Source organism: Bubalus bubalis, chromosome 9, assembly GCF_019923935.1.
Source record: "Bubalus bubalis isolate 160015118507 breed Murrah chromosome 9, NDDB_SH_1, whole genome shotgun sequence".
Taxonomy (NCBI): domain Eukaryota; kingdom Metazoa; phylum Chordata; class Mammalia; order Artiodactyla; family Bovidae; genus Bubalus; species Bubalus bubalis.
This window is the reverse complement of record NC_059165.1, coordinates 88,053,784-88,079,845: the sequence shown is the minus strand read 5'-3', so window position 1 is coordinate 88,079,845 and position 26,062 is coordinate 88,053,784. Positions and strand designations below refer to the sequence as shown.

Sequence of the window (26,062 nt, the reverse complement as noted above, 5' to 3'; positions counted from 1 at the left end):
GTTTTTAACTATCTGCCTTAAAGGTGTATGTGAGGATTAAATGAATAAATTTAAACTGCTTAGAATAGTGCCTTGCACACAGCAAATTTAAAAAACAAGATAAGTTTTTATTGTTAGCATGATCAGATGATCAGATCACGCTAGTCAATTCTAAAGGAAATGAACCCTGAATATTCACTGGAAGGACTGTTGCTGAAGCTGAAGCTCCAATACTATGGCCACCTGATGTCAAGAGTTGACTCACTGGAAAAGACCTGATGTTGGGAAAGATTTAAGGCAAAAGGAGAAGGGGGAGGGAGAGAATGAAATGGTTAGATAGCATCACTGACTCAACGGCTATGAATCTGAGCAAACTCCAGGAGACAGTGAAGAGCAGAGGAGCCTGGAGTGCTATGGTCCATGGGGTCACAAAGAATCCCATGGCTTAGCAACTGAGCAAAAAACAAACGATCATTATTGTCATCACAACTGCATCATTCTTCTTCCCCCTTCATCCAGGGAAAGTGAAAGTGAAGGTCGCTCAGTTGTGTCCAACTCATTGGGACCCCATGGACTATACAGTCCATGGAATTTTCCAAGCCAGAATACTGGAAGGGGTAGCCGTTCCCTTCTCCAGGGGATCTTCCCAACCCAGGGATCAAACCCAGGTCTCCTGCATTGCAGGCAGATTCTTTCCCAGCTGAGCCACAAGGGAAGCCCAGGAGTGGGTAGCCTATCCCTTCTCCAGCAGATCTTCCTGACCCAGGAATCAAACCAGTGTCTCCTGCACTGCAGGTAGATTCTTTATCAGCTGAGCTACCAGGGAAGCCCAGAGAACTGAGCAGAGACAAGCTTCCTTGATGCTTATCTAGGCAAGCAGACAAAGATTTTTCTAGTCCATCTATCTTTCTGAGACAAAGTAGCATGCATACAAAACTACATGAGTATGTTTATTATAATTTTATATTTAAGAGGGCAAGTATTAAAAAAAAAAAGAGGGCAAGTATTATGATAAATAAAGCAAAAGCAGTACTAAGGTAGTAGAGCATACAGTAAGATTAACAATAGAGAGTTTTCAGTTGATAGTCGAATAAGGAATTCTACCTTACTCCACCTATCACTTATTAATTACCAAAAAAATACACTCATAATAAATTATATTTAGTAAGGTTTTTCACTTAGTGTAGAAGGCTATGTATATCAGAAGATTAAACTTGTTGAGGGGAATGCATACAATACCTACTTACTACCTGAACCGGCTGCCTTGTCTGTTTTGCAAGAGGAGGAGGGCAGTTAATTAAAGGCTTGAAGAATGAGAAGTATGTAATCCAAGCTTCCTGGTCCAGCATGGAGTACCACCCCATCCATCCCTTGGGAATGTGAAAGCTGATAAGGCACAAAGTACAATCATTTATCTGGGTGTGGAACAAGGTAAGGTTCAGACCAGGCTTTGATACGGTGTTTCAGATTCATCCCCAGAGAGCATCAAAGCTCACTGTGATTTCCATTTGACTGTGTCCTGCCTTGAGACTACTGCCTTAGGACTTTTTGTTAACTTGGTATTTTTCCTGGGGGAGGCAGGATGATACATTTTCAGCAACCAGTGATATTTTTTGGCTGAGAAAAAAGTTTAGAAGATTTGTTATAATAACAGAACTATGTCAAGCTAAAGAGTACACTTAGTTGTTTCAAATTTCTTCGCTCCAACACTGCCACAAAAATTAACTTCAAACTGTATTATCAAAGTGTCTATAATACCCTACAAGAGATGACTAAGGTAGGTTATCCAGTTTCTTCTCAAGCCAAACGTCTAGCACAAACAAAAAAGCCACAAAGAAGACATTTTACTTACACAGTTCACACCACTGGCAAATTAAAGATGAACAATGACAGTACCCAAGACAAACATATGTCCTTTGCTAAAGACTGGTCAGACGACCAATTTACATACAGCTTTGGCGCTCTCAAACTTACCATAAATTATCATTTTTTCCCACAGTTGCTTAGGTCTCCACAAGCTTATCCTTAAGACCGAACAGCTTTTCCTATTCTTAGTGTGGAGGAAAGGAAACCAATGCAGAAAAAATAAGCCCTTAGTAAAGTCACCTGGGACTGAAGCGACAAGTGGAGAAAATTCTGAAAGATTTCAACAAATACACTGCCATTAACTTCACTACAAATAAAACCTACCAAAATAAATCAAACTCATTACAAATACGAACCATTGGAACAAACAAAACTAATAATGGTAACTGGACTACTGCTTCAAGTACTAAGATAAAATTTATAGTTTAAAAGAGCCAAATGACTTTAAAAAAAGAAAAAGAAAATATCCACATGTACATACAGAACTGAATCTACAGGTTAAAAAAAAAAAATCTAGAAAATACCACAATAAAACCCCTTGGGAATTTTCCAGAGAAAATGTGAATCAATGCTTTCAATTACAAATTGAAAATTACCTGGAATTCTAACCTGTGTTCTAAGGCGCACACAGGAGAAATATGCTGCCTTTAGTTAGTATGAGTTTGTATTTCTCCAAAAGAAGAATCACTAAGCTCTTCAGGGGAAAACTTGCTGTTATTTTAGCTTTTAAATGTTTTCTTATCAAAGCCATAAGTCAAGTTATATAATTATTTTAAAAAAACAGGGTAAAATAACATTCCCAAAAGTTAAAATAAGGTATTTTCATATTTTAAATGATCTTCAAAATACCTTGAAAAAGTAAGCAACTCTGCTATTCACCTTCGTAAGCCCACACACAATTTCAAGAATAAGGTGTACTTTTAACTGGAAAAAAAAAAAAAATGGAATTTACATAAACCAATACTGAGTATCCAGACTATTTAAAAGGCCTATGAAAGCATTCACAGCTTTGACTACGGACGAGTTAGTGCTGTGACAATGTTAAAGAAAAAGTAAAAAATATATCCATGTGGGACTACAGCGGGTGGTTTAAAAGTCTTTTTGGTTGCTTAGAGAAAACAATGTAAGGTAAAAATACTTCTCTATCACCTTTCTATCTTCCAGGTCCAGAATGAAATTTAATATATTCTATAAAAAGTGTTAACAGTTTACATGTAAACATAAATATAGGAATGCTGTTTTAAAACAGGTTATCTTAAAGAATGTTAATCTCAAAGGTAATAGTAAAGGTAGTTCAACTTGGGGGCAACACAAAGAACATGTTGCCACAAAGAAAATGTATAATGCTTGTGTTGTATTATCTATTGAAAAAAGAGTTTTCCATTGCTATATTGAACTTTAGTGCAGTGTAACCATAAGGAAATTAAAAAGCACATGTACATTTAGCTTCTTTTCTTGGTATTTCTTTCTTCAAATTAAAGCAGGTAATCAATAACTTTCTGATCTACACATGGACATCACCAGATGGTCAACACCAAAACCAGATTGATTATATTCTTTGCAGCCAAAGTTGGAGAAGCTCTATACAGTCAGCAAAAACAAGACCGGGAGCTGACTGTGGCTCAGATAATGAGCTCCTTATTACCAAATTCAGACTTAAATTGAAGAAAGTAGGGAAAACCACTAGACCATTCAGGTATGACCTAAATCAAATCCCTTATGATTATACAATGGAAGTGAGAAATAGATTTAAGGGACTAGAACTGATAGAGCGCCTGATGAACTATGGACTGAAGTTCGTGACACTGTACAGGAGACAGGGATCAAGACCATCCCCAAGGAAAAGAAATGCAAAAAAGCAAAATGGCTGTCTGGGGAGGCCTTAAAAATAGCTGAGAAAAGAAGAGAAGCGAAAAGCAAAAGAGAAAAGGAAAGATATAAGCATCTGAATGCAGAGTTCCAAAGAACAGCAAGAGATAAGAAAGCCTTCCTCAGCGATCAATGCAAAGAAATAGAGGAAAACAACAGAATGGGAAAGACTAGAGATCTCTTCAAGAAAATTAGAGATACCAAGGGAACGTTTCATGCAAACATGGGCTCAATAAAGGACAGAAATGGTATGGATCCAACAGAAGCAGAAGATATTAAGAAGAGGTGGCAAGAATACACAGAAGAACTGTACAAAAAAGATCTCCACGACCAAGATAATCACGATGGTATGATCACTCACCTAGAGCCAGACATCCTGGAATGTGAAGTCAAGCGGGCCTTAGGAAGCATCACTAGGAACAAAGCTAGTGGAGGTGATGAATTCCAGTTGAGCTATTTCAAATCCTGAAAGATGATGCTGTGAAAGTGCTGAACTCAATATGCCAGCAAATTTGGAAAACTCAGCAGTGGCCACAGGACTGGAAAAGGTCAGTTTTCATTCCAATCCCAAAGAAAGGCAATGCCAAAGAATGCTCAAACTACTGCACAGTTGCACTCATCTCACACGCTAGTAAGGTAATGCTCAAAATTCTCCAAGCCAGGCTTCAGCAATATGTGAACTGTGAACTTCCTGATGTTCAAGCTGGTTTTAGAAAAGGCAGAAGAACCAGAGATCAAATTGCCAACATCCGCTGGATCATAGAAAAAGCAAGAGAGTTCCAGAAAAACATCTATTTCTGCTTTATTGACTATGCCAAAGCCTTTGACTGTGTGGATCACAAGAAACTGTGGGAAATTCTGAAAGAGATGGGAATACCAGACCACCTGACCTGCCTTTTGAGAAACCTATATGCAGGTCAGGAAGCAACAGTTAGACCTGGACATGGAACAACGACTGGTTCCAAATAGGAAAAGGAGTTCGTCAAGGCTGTATATTGTCACCTTGCTTATTTAACTTCTATGCAGAGTACATCATGAGAAACGCTGGGCTGGAAGAAACACAAGCTGGAATCAAGATTGCCGGGAGAAATATCAATAACCTCAGATATACAGATGACACCACCCTTATGGCAGAAAGTGAAGAGGAACTAAAGAGCCTTTTGATGAAAGTGAAAGAGGAGAGTGAAAAAGTTGGCTTAAAGCTCAACATTCAGAAAACGAAGTTCATGGCATCTGGTCCCATCACTTTATGGGAAACAGATGGGCAAACAGTGGAAACAGTGTCAGACTTTATTTTTTTGGGTTCCAAAATCACTGCAGATGGTGACTGCAGCCATGAAATTAAAAGACGCTTACTCCTTGGAAGAAAAGTTATGACCACTTAGATAGCATATTGAAAAGCAGAGACATTACTTTGCCAACAAAGATCCATCTAGTCTAGGCTATGGTTTTTCTAGTGGTCATGTATGGATGTGAGAGTTGGACTGTGAAGAAAGCTGAGCGCTGAATAATTGATGCTTTTGAACTGTGGTGTTGGAGAAGACTCTTGAGAGTCCCTTGGACTGCAAGGAGAGCCAACCAGTTCATTCTAAAGGAGACCAGCCCTGGTATTCTTTGGAAGGAATGATGCTCAAGCTGAAACTCCAGTATTTTGGCCCCCTCATGCAAAGAGTTGACTCATTGGAAAAGACTCTGATGCTGGGAGGGATTGAGGGTGGGAGGAGAAGGGGACAACAGAGAATGAGATGGCTGGATGGCATCACCGACTGGATGGACGTGAGTTTGAGTGAATTCTGGGAGATGGTGATGGGCAGGGAGGCCTGGCGTGCTGCGATTCATGGGGTCACAAAGAGTGGGACGTGACTGAACTGAACTGACTGAACTGAACACCTGTTAACTGGATAACAGAAATAAACTTCAGCATGCATTCTGATTTCAGGATTTCACCATACACGGATACATGTATTATTGATATAATACAGTTGACCCTTAAACAATGCAAGAGTTAGGGGGTTGAGATCCTTCCCATAGTAGAAAATCCGAGTATAACTTTAGACTCAGTGCTTCGTACACAGTTCCACATCCACAGATTCAATCAACTGTGGATCATGTAGGACATATTTACTGGGAAAAAAATCCCCATATAAGTGGACCCAAGCAGTTGAAATTCATGTTCTAGGGTCAACTGACCACATACGTATATCTGACAGATACTATTGAGCAACTGCTATGTACTAGGCCCTCTGAACATGGTAATGATCAAAAGGGAGTGGTTAGAACAGAACTAAAAGTTTAAAAAATTTTATTACACACTAACCTTGCTGAACATAAATATGCAGTAAGCACCAAACTGCAGGATCACCTTCTACTTCTAATTCACTGTTAGGTTTTATTCAGTTACGTCCCAGGACTCTGACAAGGAGAGCTAGGCATTCAAGTAGTTCACAGTTGTGGCATATTCACTAAGGTACTGACGTAGAATTCTTGGTATTCCCATCTGTTTCCACCCCTGATGGAGTCCGATAAGATAAAAATCATATGGATAACTGTAGGGTTGCTCAAGGTTCAAGGAGAAGACCAAGCTCTATTTAAGGGGAAAAGTAAAGCTCCAGAATGCCCATATATGTGGCCATGACAGAGAGCAGACTGCAATGGAACATACAAGGAATTCACCTGAAAGCTACTGTTTTTGTGCCATATCATACTGCACATTGGGTTTTCAGTCATTCTTCTTTGTAGAGAAAAACACAGTGAGAAAAAACTGCTATTTTTTCCTACAACTATGTAAGTCTCCACAACTTCATTTTCCAACAGGAAAATTTCTCCTGCCTCACGCAATCCTGAGGCTCTTTAATGAATACCCATCATCATGCTAGACTGGCCATTCTGATCCAAAATTTGGATTGCCTTTGAAATAATAGCCATCAGAATTCACAACTATTACACCACACTTCTAGTGTGGGGATATGTAAAAAGAAAACTATAGAGTTGGGACTACATATTCCTTACAGACATCAGGAACTAAAGGCATTCAACCTGGCTGCCATTTCAACCATCAAAGATCATGTGCTACCAACAAAAAGCCTGAGAGGAATCAGACCATAAGGTAGCCACGTGCTGTGTTACAGACAAGGTACTGAATGAGCATTACAGAAACAACAGTAGTTCCTTAGTACAAACATGGTTACTTGCCTAAGTATAACAAGGTAACTAAATAATAAATGTTTTAAAGGTTCAAACCTTTTTGAATCACCTTATAAAATAACTCTAAACAATAATGGGGGGAGTTTTCTAATTCCATTTAAAACAAGATCTTCATTTTTATATTCAAAGGAGAGCATGTAATAATAGAAACTTTCATAATGATGGTATGATGATGAAAATGATTTCAGAAACAGAAAATATCACTCAACAACATGGACCAGACAAGCAACAAGGATATACTGTGCAGCACAGGGAAATACAGCTTTATTCTGTAGTAACTTTAAATTGAGTTTAAGTTATAAAGACACTACTTTTTTTTTTGGAATCACTATTTTGTACGCCTGAAACTAATGTAATATTGTTACTCAAGAGGAAGTTCCCTGGTAGCCTAGTGGTTACGATTCTGGGATCTCACTGCCATGCCCAAGTTTAATCCCTAATGGGAAACTGAAATCCCACAAGCAGTGTGGCATGGCCACAAAAAAAAAAAGTTAACCAACTATACTTCAATTTTTTAAAAAAATGAAAAAAATATGGACTATTTCTGGTCCATAAACTTAAATCATATCAGGTCATACATGAAAAATTCAATATTCTTGGATTTTCCAGTCTGTTTTTGTTTTATATAAGAAAAATCAGTGATAGAAAATTACAAAGAAAGGTTCAACTAAATTGTAAACCCCTACCAAAAAAAAAAAAAATGAACACTAGTCAGATATTACACTGTGTGTATTTCAATAAACACTATCTAATTTCTATAATCTTAAGAGGTAAGTATTATCCTTACTTTGGAAATAAAGAAACCACAGCTCAGATATGTTAAATAACTTAATGGCAAACCACTTTCTCTTACTTTTTTAAGGTACAGTTCAATGCTGTGTTAAATAACATTTATGACATACAGATTCTTGTAAACTCCATCAAGACAGACTCCAAATTATTATCTCTTATAGCACTTAACATGGTAATGCGTCCCAATATTTGCAAAAAAAACAACAACAACAATGAATTAAAACTAGGTTCTACCACTTATTAGTTAAGTGGCACTAGTCTATAACCTCTCTGAGTTAAAGTTTTCTCTCATAAGGATTATACCAACATTGCAAGATTACTGTGAGACAGGGTTGTTTTCTTTGCTGACACAGGTCCATAGAGTCAAAGCTATGGTTTTTCCAGTAGTCATGTATGGATGTGAGAATTGGACCATAAAGAAGGCTGAGCACCAAGTCACTGATGCCTCTGAACTGTGGTGATGGAGAAGGCTCTTGAGAGTCCCTTGGGCAGCAAGGAGATCAAACCAGTTCATCCTAAAGGAAATCAATCCTGAATATTCACTGGAAGGACTGATGCTGAAGCTGGAACTTCAATACTTTGACCACCTGATACGAAGAACTGACGACTCATTAGAAAAGACCCTGGTGCTGGGAAAGACTGAAAGCAGGAGGAGAAGGGAAGGGCAGAGAATGAGATGGTTGCATGACATCATCAACTCAATGGACATGAGTTTGAGCAAGCTCCAGGAGATGGTGAAGGACAGGGAAGCCTGGCGTGCTGCAGCCATGGGGCACAAAGAGTTAGACACGACCAAGCAACTGAACAGCAACAAAGGGTTAGTTTCTCTACCTCCAGGCTACTGTTTTTGGGGGCCAGATAATTCTTTTTTTGGTGGGGGAGGGTACTGTCCTGTGCACTGAAACGCATTTAGCAACGTCCCTAGCCCTTATCTGACTGCCCTGGTGGCTCAGATGGTGAAGCGTCTGTCTACAATGCGGGAGATGCAGGTTTAACCCTGGGTCAGGAAGATCCCCTGGAGAAGGAAATGGCAATTCACTCCAGGACTACTGCCTGGAAAATCCCATGGACAGAGGAGCCTGGTAGGCTGCAGTCCATGGGGTTGCAAAGAGTCGGACACGACTGAGCGACTTCACTTTCACTTTTCACTTTCATGCATTGGAGAAGGAAATGGCAACCCACTTCAGTGTTCTTGCCTGGAGAATCCCAGGGACGGGGGGAGCCTGGTGGGCTGCCGTCTATGGGGTCACACAGGGTCGGACACGACTGAAGCAACTTAGCAGCAGCAGGCCTTATCTGGTAAAAAGCCGGTAGCATCCCTCTCTACCAGTTGTGACAACCAAAATTGTCTCCAGTCAAAATGATGGAGAATGGAGTATTCAAGAACCACTGCTGTAGGTAAAAGAATTATAAAAACGAACTGGAAAAGTATGTGATTATCTCTACTCTAGAGAATCCCCTTGAGATGGGAGAAGGGCAAAATTTCCTGAGCCAAGCCGCTAATGATAATACTCCTAAAAACAACAATCAGCAACACAAAATTCTAATAACTGTATGTGATCTAGTAAAGATGGCTGCAAATTCTTGATTAGGCCTCCAAATGAGAGAGAAAGAAATTCCCTACCTTAAATTCAAACAACCTAGGTGACTTCTTTCACCAAAAGAATGAAGCTGAAGTCATGATCTTGAACTGATGAGGTCACAAAAAGCCTGGTACCTTGTGCTCAGAAGTCCAACAACACTAAGACTGCCATGCTGGGAAGACCACAAGTGTTTCAGGCACACAGGTTAGGAGTCCCAGCTGAGCCCGGACTCCCAGCCTCCTCAGCCAGAGCAACAGGCAAATGATTCTGCAGTCCAGACCACATGCTAGCTAAGACTATCTGATGACCTTTGTTGATGCCTCATGTAAGAGAAGACTTACCAAGACCTGCTCAAATTCCTCATCTTCTAAATTTAATAAAATAGCTGTCATTTTAAACCACTAAGGTTTCAGATACTTTGTTTTCACATAATTTGTTATATTTTTCATGCATATACTTGTCTTCTTTTTTTCCCCCATGAGACATCTGCCTCCCCAACTTTATTTAGTGATTTATGGCTGCACTGGGCTTCACTATGGGGCGTGGGCTTTTCTAGTTGTGGCAAGTATTCTCTAGCTGCAGTGTACAAGCTTCTCACTGTGGTGTCTTCTCTTGTTGCAGAGCTCGGGCTCTAGGTGCATGGGCTTCAGTAGTTGTGGTGTGCGGGCCTGCCTGCCCCAGAGCATGTGGGATCTTTCTGGACCAGGGATTGAACCCGTGTCCCCTGCACTGGCAGGCAGACTCTCCATCACTGGAGTACCAGTGAAGTTCTACTTTTCCATTAAAGATTTTCACATGTTTTAAAGAAAATCTTTAAAATTTATCATTATTAACTCAGATGAGGTCATCCAATTTCTATCAAGATGATAAACAATCATGTGCTAACGGTCTCATCCTCCAAAATAAAGCCCTGAGGGAAAAAAAAAAGCAGTCAGTCTGGATTCCAGGACCAGCATAAAAAAAGCACAAAAACTGATGGGGATAAATTTCCACTGATTGTGCTGAGTAGACACTGGAGACCTCTAGTCAGGAGCAAAGGGCGGCAGGAGTCAAAAGGCAAGATTTTTTGTTTTTGTTTTTTTAGTTTTTAAAAAACTAAAAAGCTTTTTTCAGTCTGCCTTTATCTTTCCCTTGATTGCCCCTTACCAGAAATGAGCAGAACAGCTCGTATCTTTGTCAGCAGGATGAAGTCAGGACAGCACAAAAGGCCTATGAGGGGAAAGTTCATGAAAACTGGTACGAACGGACTACCCTGAGGTCATTTACTCTTCTCAGTCCTTCTCCTCTCAGAAAACACTATAGAATGGCGGTGAATTACGATACAAGGAAACCACCTCTTAAAATCTCTACGAGTTTAAAAAACAAACCCTGATCAGAAGCGGCCTAACGCAGTAGTAGCCAACAGAAAAACCTAACAGCACTTCAATGCCAGGAGGCTGTCTGACCCGAGATCAAGCCCCTCCTCTCTTAAACTCACTCAGACCAACACAAACGAAGGTCTGGCTCTTGGCCATTCCCTAATCCATATTATTAGACTAAGTGGATAATATTCCTTCCCAAAGAATTATTAGCTTACTAGCTAAAATAAGTATTTGGAGCAAGCCATAAAATGGTTATAAAAGACACATAATACACCAAACAACCCAACCACTAATGCAGAATTAGTGGATTAGATGCTCCAGGAATGAAGAGACCGAGGGGGGATACTGAGTAGTATGAACTCAGAAGAATCTAGGGAAAAGAATCAAGTGGAGGGACCTCCCTAATGGTCCAGTGGCTAAGACTCCACATGTCCGATACAGGGGGCCCAGCTTTGATCCCTGGTTGAGAAAGTAGATCCCAAGAGCCACAACTAAAGATTCTCCATGCCACGATAGAAGATCCTGAGTGCCATAACTAGGAACCGGAGTAGCCAAGTTAAAATAAGTATTTTTTTAAAAGATAATCTTAAAAAAAGAATCAAGGGGAAATACTGAGTATGAAAAGAAGACATCAAGATAATAGGAATTTCTGAAGGAAGGGAAAAAACAAAATGTTTCAAAAAAACAACAAACATGTTAAGAAACAATGAGAATAAATTTCCCAGAATTAAAGAGAGAACTGAAGATTTAAGCGTGTCAAGAGCCAAACATGAAAGAAAAAAGCTCATTCCTACAAATATTGAGTATGAAAGTGCAAATGTTTAGTTGCTCAGTCGTGCCTGACTCTGAGACCCCATGGACTGTAGCCCGCCAGGCTCCTCTGTCCATGGGATTTCCCAGACAAGAATACTGGAGTGGGCTGTCATGCCCTTCTCCAGGGGTTCTTCCCAATCCAAGGATTGAACCCAGATCTCCTGCACTGCAGGAGGATTTTTTACTGTCTGAGCCATCAGGAATATTAAGAATACTGTGTGAGTTGATAGTACTTTTAAAAGTTTACATGTAATGCAGAAATATCACTTTTGGAAATCCAGAAGTAATCCCGAGTAATTCAGGAAAAAAAACAACCCTATATGCCAAAAAAATGTTTCATTGCAATACTTACTACGGTAAGAGGGAAACTCCGAGATACAACCTAAATTACCTAACAACCAGGCAATAATCCATGGTTTAAGGATATATTTATAGCCATCGTCATAGTGTTGAAAAGAGGGTATGTCTAACAAATTTTACTATTTGAGCGGGATCTAAAAAATCCAAACAACATGAGAAATTTACATTAAAACTACTATGAGCATTTAATTTTCTAATTATTAAAACTTAAAAGTTTGCTTTTAAAAATCTGATAAGCTTGGTAGCTTGTGTTTTGATAATGTCTAGACTTCATCAAGAAACAGCCAATAACATTTATATTTCAGATAGAATTTACAGAAACATTAGCTTCTGGAAGTATTTATGGTATCTTTATACTAAAGGAGAGTATAATATAGCTACTTTTTATTGCACAGGAGTAGCTTATGGCAGCTTTTGGACTTTATAACTAATAAAATACTGTATGGAAAATTTCAACATCTATCCTGCCAAAGAAAGTACTTGGTCTTATTTCTACTAAGTGCTTTATAGTTTTATCATTTTCATTAGCTCGGCTCCACACGAGACTACTGCCTGCCTTGGATTTCTGGAAGGCTGCCCCAATTCTTCTCTCCCAGGCCTTGTTGCCAGGGTTGCAGCTGCACAACCAATTCTTATTAAAATGTAAGTCTTTGAAATGCAGGTCTATAGAAAGGGACATAAAGGATTTCATTATCTTTTCTCAAAACTCACAGCGAGGATTACACCCCCACCCTTTCCAAGCCATTCCACTACTTAGCAGCCTTCTCCATCAACTCACACACCAAATGTAACAAATGCAGCAGCTGTTTTAAATAACTCAAACAACTCATAAAGGAACAGAACTGCATAATAAAGAACTTAATGTCTAGCAAAAAAAACTTTTAAATGACTTCAAATACATATGATGTATAATAATTATTTCAAAGTGACTTCCAGTGAGTATGATGTCATTATATAGCTGGATACTCACACAATATGAGTAATAACACTTCTAAACACTACTACTAAATAATTCTAAAGGACAAACATTTGCAAGACAATACACACTTATGTGATGATAATTTCAGAAACTTCAAGTTAAGGAAAAAACTGCAAGTAATTTACTCAAATTGTAAAATACCTTATTAGCTCTTAATTTTGTTGTAGAACTATTCATGCCTCTAAAATTGTCTTGTAAAAGAAGAAAAAACCTGAAGAACAATTTACACTATTTTTCCTTTTCTTACTAGAATAGAATCTCATGTACTTTTGTGCTCTGGATAAAATCCCCTGCTTAAACACTGCTTAACTGTACTTTTAAAAGACAATTTATGACTAAATTCATCTTATGAGAAAAGTTAACACAAGACTGTCAAGATCATGAAGGTAAAACTAGTTTCAGTGAAAAGTATTAAAGTGGTTAGATAGTCTGTTGCAAAGTAAAATTGAGGTTTCTTTTAAAATTAAAATGTAACATTTTTAATACTGATACACCATTGGGATTCTTGTAACATGCAGAACCTTCAAATTTTAACTATATTAGAGAAAAGAAGTAAAGTTAGCAAAATTCATTGGGGTTAATTAATATAGCTAGTCTGTTCCCTGGGTGTTTCATTCCTGGTTAAACAGAAGAAAAAAATAGGGAAGACAGAGAGAGGGAGGCAGAGACCTTTGAAGATCTCATTATACAACACAGATCTGAAGTTACAGCAACAAATCACACTGGAAGAAAAGAAAAAAAGTTCTAAAAAGTGACCACATGTTGCATATTTGATGACTGAACTGAAATTAAGTAAATGTACCAGAAGAAGTACATTATATAATGATTTTAAACTTGTTAAAAATACTGCCTGAGATCAATTCATGTCCATTTTCATGGCTACTATCAAAAAAATTAAACAGTATCAGTGTTGATGAGGATGCGAAAAAACTGGAAGGAACCCTTGTGCACTGTTTGTTAGCAAAATGGGACTCAAGGAGATCCACCCAGTCCATCTGAAGATCAGCCCTGGGATTTCTTTGGAAGGAATGATGCTAAAGCTGAAACTCCAGGACTTTGGCCACCTCATGCGAAGAGTTGATTCACTGGAAAAGACTCTGATGCTGGGAGGGATTGGGGGCAGGAGGAGAAGGGGACGACAGAGGATGAGATGGCTGGATGGCATCACTGACTCGATGGACGTGAGTCTGAGTGAACTCCAGGAGTTGGTGATGGACGGGCAGGCCTGGCGTGCTGCGATTCATGGGGTCGCAGAGAGTCGGACACGACTGAGCGACTGAACTGAAATGAAAGTAGTGCAGCTCCTATGGTAAACAATATGGAGGTTCCTCAAAAATGTAGAAATAATTCTATTGTATGACACAGCACTCCCATGTCCGCCATGTACTCAGAAGAACTGAGGGCAGGATCTGGAAGAGTATCTGTACACCCATGTTGTTACCAGCACTATTCACGTAAGACAAGCGGCAGCATCAAGGCAAATGTCTTTGAGCCAATGAACAGATAAACAAAATGCGATTTATATACAAAGTATTATCATGATACATACATACAGTGGAGTCTTAAAAAGGAGGAAATCCTATCACATGGATGGATGAAGCTTGAGGATATTATGCTAAGTGAAATAAACCAGTCATAAAAAGACAGATGTCCTATGATTCCACTTACATGAGGTGTAAAATAGTCAGAGTTGTTTTGTTTTCTTTTCGGCCATACTGCGTGCATGGCTTGTAGGATCTTAGCTCTCTGACCAGGGACAGAACCCAGGCCCAAGCTAAAATAGTCAAATTCACAGAAAACGGAGCAGAATGGTCATTACCATGGGCTGGCAACAGGAGGAAAAAGGGAGTTGTTTAATGGTTATAGAGTTTCAGCTTTGCAAGATGAAACAGTTACAGAGATCTGTTTCTCAACAATGTGACTATACTTGGCACTACTCAACTACACACTTAAAACTAAGATAGTAAATTCTATGTTACATGTTTTTTACCACAATAAAAACATTTTTAAAGTAATTGGAGGTCTCACCCTTACAGATTTTCATGAGTTAGTAAAGATGAAAAATGGAATGAACTGTTTTTTAAACTAAGTACCGCATATTAATCTGGATTTTTGCTTGTTTTGGTCAGGTACTTAGGTAATATACCATCATGGTGTAAAACTCAAAGGAAACAAAAGTAAATCATGAAAACTAAATTTTCTTCTCATCATTATCCCTAGCCACAAAATTCTCTTCCCAAGACACAGCTGCCAATATTAGCTTCTGGTATAAGCCCTTCACAGAAATTCTAATGATACACAAGAATATAAATTTTTTCCTTTAAAAAATATTTTCATGAGACCAAATACATTATTTGTCACCTTGCTTTGTCATTCAACTCTGTATCTTGGAAATCAGGCAGTTTCAGAAACTTAAAAAAAAAACTGCCTCTCTCGCTTTTGAAAGGCTGTATTTTATCTTACAGGTGTAACCCACTTTCAACAGGTGGGAAGTTGTGTTGTTCCTAATTTTTTACGACTACAATCAGGCTGCAAGAAATTATCTTGTAAATTCACAAATATGGGATATGAGACAGTGGGATTTATGTCTAGGATAAATTCAAGGAGTCAAACTGAAGAATCAAAGGGTCTGTTTATATATTTTAATTTGGGGGAGGCATTTTAAGTTTTGACAGATATTTTCCAAATCTTCTAAGAAAATGTACGTACACTCCCACTAACAACGCATCAGAGGGACTTCCCCAGTGGTCCAGTGGTTAAGAATCTGCCTTCCAACTCAAGGGACGTGGGTTCAATCCCTGGAACTAATAGGCCCACATGCCACAGGCTTGATACAGCCAAAAATAAACAAATACATTAAAAAACAAAAAAAAAACAACACACTGGAACATCTGTATTACCAATCCTAAAAGGGTCCCCTAACTCCAGCATTTTAAAGGGAAAAAAACTATCTTTCTACCCTGAAGTGGAGAACTAAAAAAACACACCAGTATATCAGGTAAATATACTGAGTTCAATGCAATTAAAACCTACAATGTTGAGTAAGACTATAAGGCTTGATCTGCAGCCCAAGAAAAGCACTCACCCTAATAATCGCCAGCTAAGTCTTGGCTAGGCCTCTGCGAGTCTCACACTTCTTTCTTCAGAAATCCACTCTTATTCTATAGTTTTTGACCCAAATAGCTTTATTTATATCAGCATCATAGTTATGATTTTTAATCACACTGATTTAACTGGCCTAAGACAGTAACTGTTTCCATTTTGGTGGACAAATCTCTTAACTCTGGGAAAGTATAGCAATCAATCAGTATTAATAGTCATGTGCTATTAAATACATCCATACGAACATTATTATTATCATACTTTATGCTCTACTAAGATATTTGAAAGACAAGAAAATTTGATATGCTAAATTTCCAAGTTTAATTTATTAAACTTTTCAGAATTATAAATTTTAAAACGATTTGTTTGCTCTACTGACAAATCTGCCTTGTTAACTCCTTGAAGTATCTGAGGGAATCAGGGAAAAGTCAGAAGGCCTAAAGATGTTAAATAATTAGGTATGAAAGCACTGCAATATTTAAGAAGCAATACTTAGTCTTTCTTATTGGGCATTAAAGCCCAATGACAATATATACAGCACTAAACTTTTTAGTGAGTTTTACAGATGAACTTTTTATTTTTTTAAGGCAACCATCTTTAAAGAGAACTACAGAAATAGAGAACCACGGGAATATGATCTTGGACAGGAAATGTCTATCTCTACCTTAAGATTAACACATTTCATTTAGTATCATTCCCTACAAGCATTTTTTAGCAAACATGTGCACTAAAAGCATTCACAAATATTAACAAATAGTAGTAATAAATGAAAATGGTATCCTGCATGACTACTCTTCAAAAAAGAAATGGATGTCTTCCATCCATAAAGCACAGAAGAGTGTCTTTTCTCATGCTGCCAGAAAATACTCCTTAATCAAAACCAAAGAAGGGCTGCTTTTTTTATTTCCTCATGGAAATCATGGCCTTTACAGTAAGGACATAGGGCAATAGCTACAATAAAACCCAGCTGCTATCAGTTCAGTTGCTCAGTAGTCTCCACTCTTTGCAACCCCATGAACCACAGCACGCCAGGCCTCCCTGTCCAGCATCAACTCCCAAAGTCCACCCAAACCCATGTCCATTGTGTTGGTGATGCCATCCAACCATCTCATCCTCTGTCGTCCCCTTCTCCTCCTGCCCTCAATCTTCCCCAGCATCAGGGCCTTTTCCAATGAGTCAGCTCTCCACATCAGGTGGCCAAAGTATTGGAGTTTCAGCTTCAGCATCAGTCCCTCCAATGAACACCCAGGACTGATCTCCCTTAGGATGGACTGGCTGGATCGCCTTGCAGTCCAAGGGACTGTCAAGAGTCTTCAACACCACACTTCAAAAGCATCAATTCTTCGGCACTCAGCTTTCTTTACAGTTCAACTCTCACATCCATACATGACCACTGGAAAAACCATAGCCTTGACTAGATGGACCTTTGTTCGCAAAGTAATGTCTCTGCTTTTTAATGTGCTATCTAGGTTGGTCATAACTTTCCTTCCAAGGAGTAAACGTCTTTTAATATCATGGCTACAATCACCATCTGCAGTGATTTTGGAGCCCAGAAAAATAAAGTCAGCCACTGTTTCCCCATCTATTTCCCATGAAGTCATGGGACCGGATGCCATGATCTTTGTTTTCTGAATGCTGAGCTTTAAGCCAACTTTTTCACTCTCCTCTCACTTTCATCAAGGGGCTCTTTAGTTCTTCTTCACTTTCTGTCATAAGGGTGGTGTCATCTGCATATGTGGAGTTACTGATATTTCTCCTGGCAATCTTGATTCTAGCTTGTGATTCCTCCAGCCCAGCGTTTCTCATGATGTACTCTGCATATAGGTTAAATAAGCAGGTTGACAATATACAGCCTTGAGGTACTCCTTTCCCTATTTGGAACCAGTCTGTTGGTCCATGTCCAGTTCTAACTGTTGCTTCCTGACCTGCATACAGGTTTCTCAAGAGGCAGGTCAGGTGGTCTAGTATTCCCATCTCTTTCAGAATTTTCCACAGTTTCTTGTGATCCACACAGTCAAAGGCTTTGGCATAGTCAATAAAGCAGAAATAGATGTTTTTCTGGAACTCTCTTCCTTTTTCCATGATCCAGCGGATGTTGGCAATTTGATCTCTAGTTCCTCTGCCTTTTCTAAAACTAGCTTGAACATCTGGAAGTTCACGGTTCACATATTGCTGAAGCCTGGCTTGGAGAATTTTGAGCATTACTTTACTAGCGCATGAGATGAGTGCAATTGTGCGGTAGTTTGAGCATTCTTTGGCATTGCCTTTCTTTGGGACTGGAATGAAAACTGACCTTTTCCAGTCCTGTGGCCACTGCTGAGTTCTCCAAATTTGCTGACGTATTGAGCGCAGCACTTTCACAGCATCATCTTTTAGTATTGGAAATAGCTCAACTGGAATTCCATCACCTCCACTAGTTTTGTTCATAGTGATGCTTCCTAAGGCCCACCTGACTTCACATTCCAGGATGTCCGGCTCTAGGTGAGTATGAGTGATCACACCTTAGTGATTATCTGGGTCGTGAAGATCTTTTTTGTGCAGTTCTTCTGTGTATTCTTGCCACCTCTTCTTAATATCCTCTGCTTCTGTTAGGTCCATACCACTTTTGTCCTTTATCGAGCCCATCTTTGCATGAAATGTTCCCTTGGTATCTCTAATTTCTTGAAGAGATCTCTAGTCTTTCCCATTCTATTGGTTTCCTCTGTTTCTTTGCACTGATTGCTAAGGAAGGCTTTGTTCTCTCTCCTTGCTATTCTTTGGAACTCTGCATTCAAATGGGTATATCTTTCCTTTTCGTGTCTCTTCTTTTCTCAGCTATTTGTAAGGCCTCCTCAGATAGCCATTTTGCTTTTTTGCATTTCTCTTCCTTGGGGATGGTCTTGCTCCCTGTCTCCTGTACAATGTCACGAACCTCCGTCCATATTTCTTCAGGTACTGTGTCTATCAGATCGAGTGCCTTAAAACTATTTCTCACTTCCACTGTATAGTCATAAGGGATTTGATTTAGGTCATACCTGAATGGTCTAGTGGTTTTCCCTACTTTCTTCAATTTAAGTCTGAATTTGGCAGTAAGGAGTTCCTGATCTGAGCCACAGTCCGCTCCCAGTCTTGTTTTTGCTGACTGTATAAAGCTTCTCCATCTTTGGCTGCAAAGGATATAATCAATCTGGTTTTGGTGTTGACCATCTGGTGATGTCCATGTGTAGAGTCTTCTCTTGTGGTATGGCTTATTATATATATGTATGTTAGTTGGTAAGTGGTCCAACATTAGGGCTACCAAGTCTATTTACATAAGCATGGCATTGCCCCTCAGATGGCAGTTATTTCTGGTACTTATACCTGGACCATTAACCAAAAAACTAGAGATTTAATATCAATTTCCATTTCCCTAAACTAAAAAAGTTAATCAGACTTTCAACAATATTTTCTAGCTATAAATAAGGACAGATATATTGGCTCCCATTGCCAAAATTGAAGAGCTAATATCATTAATCTATGCCCTCATAATCACCCAAGCTCCTTCTTGATTGATATTTACAAGTTATAGGAGAAATTTGGAGCCATTCAGAGGCATTGTTTAAATGAATATCCTATTCAACCTTTGCAGCTTACTCATTTTCTATAATGTACACATTTCTTCATTCTTTCACATTTGGTGAGCAAATTATTCCTCGTGTGTGTGTATGTGTGTGTGTAATTCCTAAAGCCACCTGACAGTTTCAAGTAGGCTAGTGCCCTATAGCAAGGTGCCATCAAGTCAGAATGAAAATTATAGGATGAGAAATCAGTCACATGAACAAAAAAATCAGAAAACCACAATTTAATATTAAACATGTATTTTCTGGAATTTTTTTCCCTCAGTAAAATTAATATACCATTTCCCTATCACTAACAAAAACATGCTATCATGATGCCTCACTAATTAGGTAATCATAAAAATTAACTTATTCAACATATATTCGTTGAGCTCCTATTATATGCTAAGCTCACATATTTAAAAAACAATATGTAAATATAAGTCAGCAAATTATAAAGTATAATAAACATATTTTTAAATGCATACTAATAAATTTACCAAAGATATAAGTTTAAAGACTACCAGAGATTAAAATGGAAACACAGGGTAAGTAGACAGAAATAACTGAACTTTTAATTTTGAGCAATTATGACATGGCAACAATTAACACTTTGAAATATGGCCCTTACAGATGTTAAAACAGAATTTTTAAAAATTCTTAATAAAATGGAAGTAAATTGATCTCTTTAACATTTCATTTATAAAGAAAACCAAAAGGCTGGCTTCATGCTCAGTGGTGAACACTGTAGACGTTCCAATTAATGTAATGTTTTGTGAGACATGAGAGGCATTAAATTAATGAACAAGACAAGATGCTCATTGTAATCACAATGTTCTATGAGTTCCAGCCAATGCAGCTGGTAAGCAAACCATGTAAGATATAAAATCTGGACAGGATAAAGCAAATTATGTTTCGTTACAAATAAGGATTGCACTCTCAGAAATTCTAAATGAATTTAATTAACGGATGAAATTTATCAAAAAGTAGTAATCTTCCTAATGTTAGCAATACATAAATTTAAGCTGTAATAACACACTAAAGAGGCAGTAGAGCTGTGGTTAAGGACACAGTCCTCAGAGTCAAGCAGATATGAGTTGAAATCTCAACTCTACTTCCTAGCTGAAGTCACCTAATGCCTTCAATTTTCTCAAGTGTAAAAATCAATGTAATTTATCAAACAGTTAAGGTAATGCTGAAAAGTACACCAAGCCTGTCATTTAATGAAAGACATTACTATTTGTATTATCAATAATAGAAAGCTATGTGTCCCTTCCATAAACAAAAGAGGTATTACGTTAAACACACACGAACCTTTCTGAAATCTAAAAAAGTACAAAATTTCAAACTATATCTGGCCCCAAGATTTGGAATAAAGGATTGTCCTGTAAGAGTCTCATGTCTTCTTACGAAAAAAACCAATAACAACATATTACCTTTTAAAAAAGTCAACCAAAACCCTGGTTCTGCACAACTGTTTTACAGTTCCAGAGGAGGCAAGGGTTCAGCAGGCATCTCCCCCAAAGAACTAAATCAGTATGAATGATGGCTACTCCTTTTCCTCTAGGACCAAACCACAGTCAGGAACCTATTCATTAGGAGGGTTGTTCCGATACTGTCAGCCTCTTTCTGTCACATTAAGCTCCACCAGTAATGGTAGAGATTACATATTTGTTTACCACCTTAACTCTGTACTTAATACCTGAAAAAAATCAAAAAAAGGATTGCACTATCTGCCACCTTGCACACCTGTATCAGAGACTTGCCTATTTCACAATTCAAGTCTTGGCAAGTCCTTTGAGTTATCATTATATGATATAGAAAAGGTTATAATAAAGATGTATATGCGTTGTTGTATATGTTCCAATATTTTGGCTACCTGATGCGAAAAACTGACTCACTGGAAAATACCCTGATGCTGGGAAAGATTGAAGGCAGGAGAAGCAGGGGACAACAGAGGATGAGATGGTTGGATGGCATCACCGACTCCATGGACGTGCGTTTGAGCAAGCTTCAGGAGTTGATGATGGTCAGGGAAGCCTGGCATGTTGCAGTCAACAGGGTCACAAAGAGTCCAAACTGAACTGAACTGAACTGATGCTATGACGCTTTGGGACTTATTGGCTCAGTAACTGAATAAAGCCTAGGTATACCATCTGGAAAGGGAAATGGCAACCCTCTCCAGTACTCGTGCCTGGAAAAGTCCATGGACTGAGGAGCCTGGTAGGCTACAATCCATGGGGGTCATAAACAGTCAGACAGGACTGAGCAACTTCACTTATACCATCTTTAGGGAAGAACTGCTTCAGCATCTCAACAAAGGTGATCAGGGTGTTTCTGCTCTATCTCCTCCTTCCCTGTTGGCTTCTTACTCAACTGACTTTCCTTTTATGGTTGGAAGATAGTTGCCGGGCTGAAATTCAGCAGGAAAAAAAGTATCTTGATCCCAGTATTTCTAGCAAATGCCAAAGATCATTCTGATTGATTTAGATCATATGTCTGCCATGACTGCCAGAGGTTAAGATATGTTTCATTCCTACATGAAATAAAGTACCTTGGTGATCTGAACTTATTTTGCTAAATAATGACATTATTGAATTAAAAATAATGGTTCAAGCACATTACTCAACTTTCCCTATCTTCTTAAAAAGTTATTATCCCCCATTTAATCACAGAACAACAATAAAAAAGTAAATTCTTCCCTGAATATAAATCATTTTGAAGGATTCAGAATGTATTAGCAGATTACAACAAAGGTTTATGATATTCCTTAACAAAGCTGAAAACAAAACTAGATTTTCAGGAAGAAAACAAGGTTCTTTTTTCACTTTTTCAAGATTATAATAGCATAATCTAAAGAAAACAACTACATGGATATCTTGAGTTAGAGGAGGAGGAAAGGTGGTTTTAACGAGTTTTAAAATAGAATCATCTTGGGGCTTCCCTGGGTCCAGTGGTTAAAAGTCCACTTCAATTGCAGGAGGCACACGTTTGTTCCCTAGTTGGGGAACTGAGATCCTGCCTGCCACCAGAAGCAGCCAAAAAATTAAAAAATAAAATAAATTTAAAATAGAATCAGCTAAATACTCCATCCTGTGACTCAAGGCTCCTCAAAGACACTAGATCATTATCAACCCTCCTTCCTCAATCTCTGTACACAAAACCAGGCCCTAAGAACAGAAGAGATGCACGCGTCAGGAAGTCTTTCTGTCAACGTGCACTGCAAAGCCAAACACAAATTATTCCTCATTTATGACGTTCTTACCAGTTCTCATTCCTATAATTAGCAGAGAAAACAGAAGGTAAACGATTCCATCTATATTGACAGAGAAGATAGCAAAACCTATATGGGATTAAAAGCCAATTTTCAAACATACAAGAGAGGAGCTGATTTTCATGGCAAAGTTGAATAAAAACAAACAGCAAACTGAGTAGAACTAACTACCTGAAAATGTGTTACACACAAGTCATCTTAAATGAGAAGCCAAACTTCACTAGAGAAAAGCAGTGTGGTTAAAGAAACGTGCATAAAAAGAACATAATGATTTAAATCTATGAACTGACGTTCCAAATTCTCTACTGTTCAAATAATTTAGTTCAGTTAAATGTACAATGATGACCTTTTTAAGAAGACATAAATGTGTCACACACATCAGGGACATAAACACAGTCCTTGACATCACAAAGCTTATAATGTGCTACAAAGGCAATACATACAAACATTACTAGATAGTTCAGAACATAAGGACGTATAAATGCCAGTGGGTAAAAAGAAAGAGGGGAATCAATGAACTGGGATGATTTTCAGAGCAAGTAACAGAAAATCTAAAAGCAAAACTGCTTAAACGGTAAGACAGTGTACTGTGTCACATAATAAAGTAATCTACCGTGAAGACTAGTGAATGTAAAGGAACAGTGAATATGGCCCAGTTCTGCTGCTGCTGCTGCTGCTAAGTCACTTCAGTCGTGTCCGATTCTGTGCGACCCCATGGACTGCAGCCTACCAGGCTCCTCCGTCCATGGGATTCTCCAGGCAAGAACACTGGAGTGGGTTGCCATTTCCTTCCCCAGGCCCAGTTCTACTTCTCTGTAATTCTCTTACCTCTGCCCTTCTTTAGGTAAGGGAATAACCCTTCAGGCTGGTAGCACAAGAGCTACAACAGTTTCAGAGGTCACATTCAAATAAAACAAGCTCTGGAGGAGGGACCACTTCTTTTCTTTTTTCTCAAAAGCAAGAAAACCTTTCCCAATAGCTTCTCTCTGACTTTCCTTTTATTTCCCATTGGCCAAAACTGGATCTCATGCCCAGTCCTTTGGAACAATCACTTCCAAAGGCAATGAGACCTACATAAAGAAGATTAGACTGGATGCTATAACTATGATGACCATCTCTTTAAAGATGGCTGAATAGATCAAGGAAGACAAGCCTTGGAAGATGGTATGATTTGGACTGGTGGGGAACAAAAATGACAGAAAATACATAGGCAAAGGAAGGGATGTGTCTAAATGAAGAAGAAAGTCGAACTGCAAACATACATTAAACACACTGTTGCTGCTGCTAAGTCGCATCAGTCGTGTCCGACTCTGTGCGACCCCATAGACGGCAGTTCACCAGGCTCTGCGGTCCCTGGGATTCTCTAGGCAAGAATACTGGAGTGGTTTGCCATTTCCTTCTCCAACGCATGAAAGTGAAAAGTGAAAGTGAAGTCGCTCAGTCGTGTCTGACTCTTCGTGAGCCCACGGACTGCAGCCCACTAGACTCCACCGTCCATGGGATTCTCCAGGCAAGAGTTACTGGAGTGGGGTGCCATTGCCTTCTCCGAAAAAGCAGTAAAGAATTCTCTTAAACCATGCTGGAGTCATTTTCTGTAACACAAAAATTAGCTTACTATTCGACAGTCGGTAAATGCTAAGCATGCAGGAGTAGTCCTCTCTTTATGGGAAGGATTTAGATTAATCACCAGTGGGGATAGTCAGACTCACCACTCACTCCTTTCAAAAGAGCTATCTCTGGGTTGAGAACATTCCGTATTATGCATACAGATGACTGCAGACTCACTGTCGGTGTTGTTCCTTGATGGTTTCTGCTCATTTGGGTTCGAGGTTTTACTCAAAAATCCACACACTCCCAGCTGGTCCTATCTGCAAATGAAAGCATGCAATTAGGAGGCAAAAAGCTGCCGGGAGCAATTCCTTCCTCCCCCACCCACCTATGATTAACTGATCCACATGAAAACCGAATTTAAACACCAGATTCACTAAGTCCAATGTTCAAACTAAGCAACTTATACTTCAAAGGGTGCAATGTAGTTATTACAGTTGCCACCCTTTCCCATCATGTAAATTTACTGTAGTGTCCACAATATACCAGGTGCAACTCTTGTGTGCTGGGTGGAATCCAATACACATTTGTGTTTGGTGGCAGCACACAGGCTGGCTTACACAGGGTGCTAAAGGAGAGCTGCCGACATTCATAAATTAGATGACTTCACATAAAAATCAAATTATCTGACCTCTCTTGGAGGAAAAAAGAAAAAAAGCCAGAAGATCTGGCAATACTGGGCCCACTTTCCCACCTGGTAATAATCTGCTAGAGCTGATCAGCAGCTAATCTTTCAGATGGGATATGGGTTTTGCAGTTCTCCATACATGTCGTCACTCTCTTCTATCATAATCCATCTTACAGTTAGCTGTCTGGAGTCTGCTGGCATCTGAACTTGCAAACTCTGCTATATATTTATAGTAGCTCATGGGCAATATTTATCACTATCAAAGCCAAGTCTGTTTTTCTGCCTTGTGGATACAATACAGCATAAGAATAACCACGTTGGCTCGGGAGTCAGAGGTCGCTAGGTTTGAGATCTAATTCTGCAAGTAACTATTTATGTGATCTCAGGTCTATTTTTAACCTAAAGTATGTATTTCTTCATTTATAGTCCTCCAGATAAACATATAAGCACTTAAAACAGTCAACAAACAACAGGTCTAAAACCTAACACATCCAGACTGAACTGGTAAATCCACTGCTGTCTGACAGTCTTTCTCATTTCAGTAAACTGGCCTGGAATCCTTGCAGTTTCGGTTCCAGACTCAAACCTCCAAGTCTTTATCGTATACTCTCCCTCATCCTCCCAAAATCATCGAAGTGCTTGATTCTCTAGATATATAGTCTGAACAGATTCTAAGAGTCTCATAAAAACCATAAAAACAAACAGCAATTCCTCCCTGAGAATCAATTACCTTCTTCAAACTGCCTGTAAATTCAACTATTTAAATAATGATAGCTTGAAATTTCTTGCTCTTTGGAAGGAAAGTTATGACCAACCTAGATAGCATGTTGAAAAACAGAGACATTATTTTGCCAACAAAGGTCCATCTAGTCAAGGCTATGGTTTTTCCTGTGGTCTTGCATGGATGTGAGAGTTGGACTGTGAAGAAGGCTGAGCGCCGAAGAATTGATGCTTTTGAACTGTGGTGTTGGAGAAGACTCTTGAGAGTCCCTTGGACTGCAAGGAGATCCAACCAGTCCATTCTGAAGGAGATCAGCCCTGGGATTTCTTTGGAAGGAATGATGCTAAA

The 26,062-nt window shown here is 38.9% G+C and overlaps 1 protein-coding gene across 8 annotated transcripts in view; it reads right to left on the bottom strand.

The window, feature by feature from the left end:
* CDC42SE2 (CDC42 small effector 2) overlaps positions 1–26,062 on the bottom strand; it is a 118,575-nt gene that overhangs the window by 62,620 nt on the left and 29,893 nt on the right. For 7 of the 8 annotated variants that reach the window (XM_025293051.2, XM_044947856.1, XM_044947853.1 and 4 more), the window contains one exon: positions 24,467–24,625. The exons of the other annotated variant lie outside the window; for it this stretch is intronic. The gene's annotated coding sequence lies outside the window, so the exon portion shown is untranslated. The remainder of the gene's footprint in view (positions 1–24,466; positions 24,626–26,062) is intronic. 8 annotated transcript variants of the gene reach the window in all.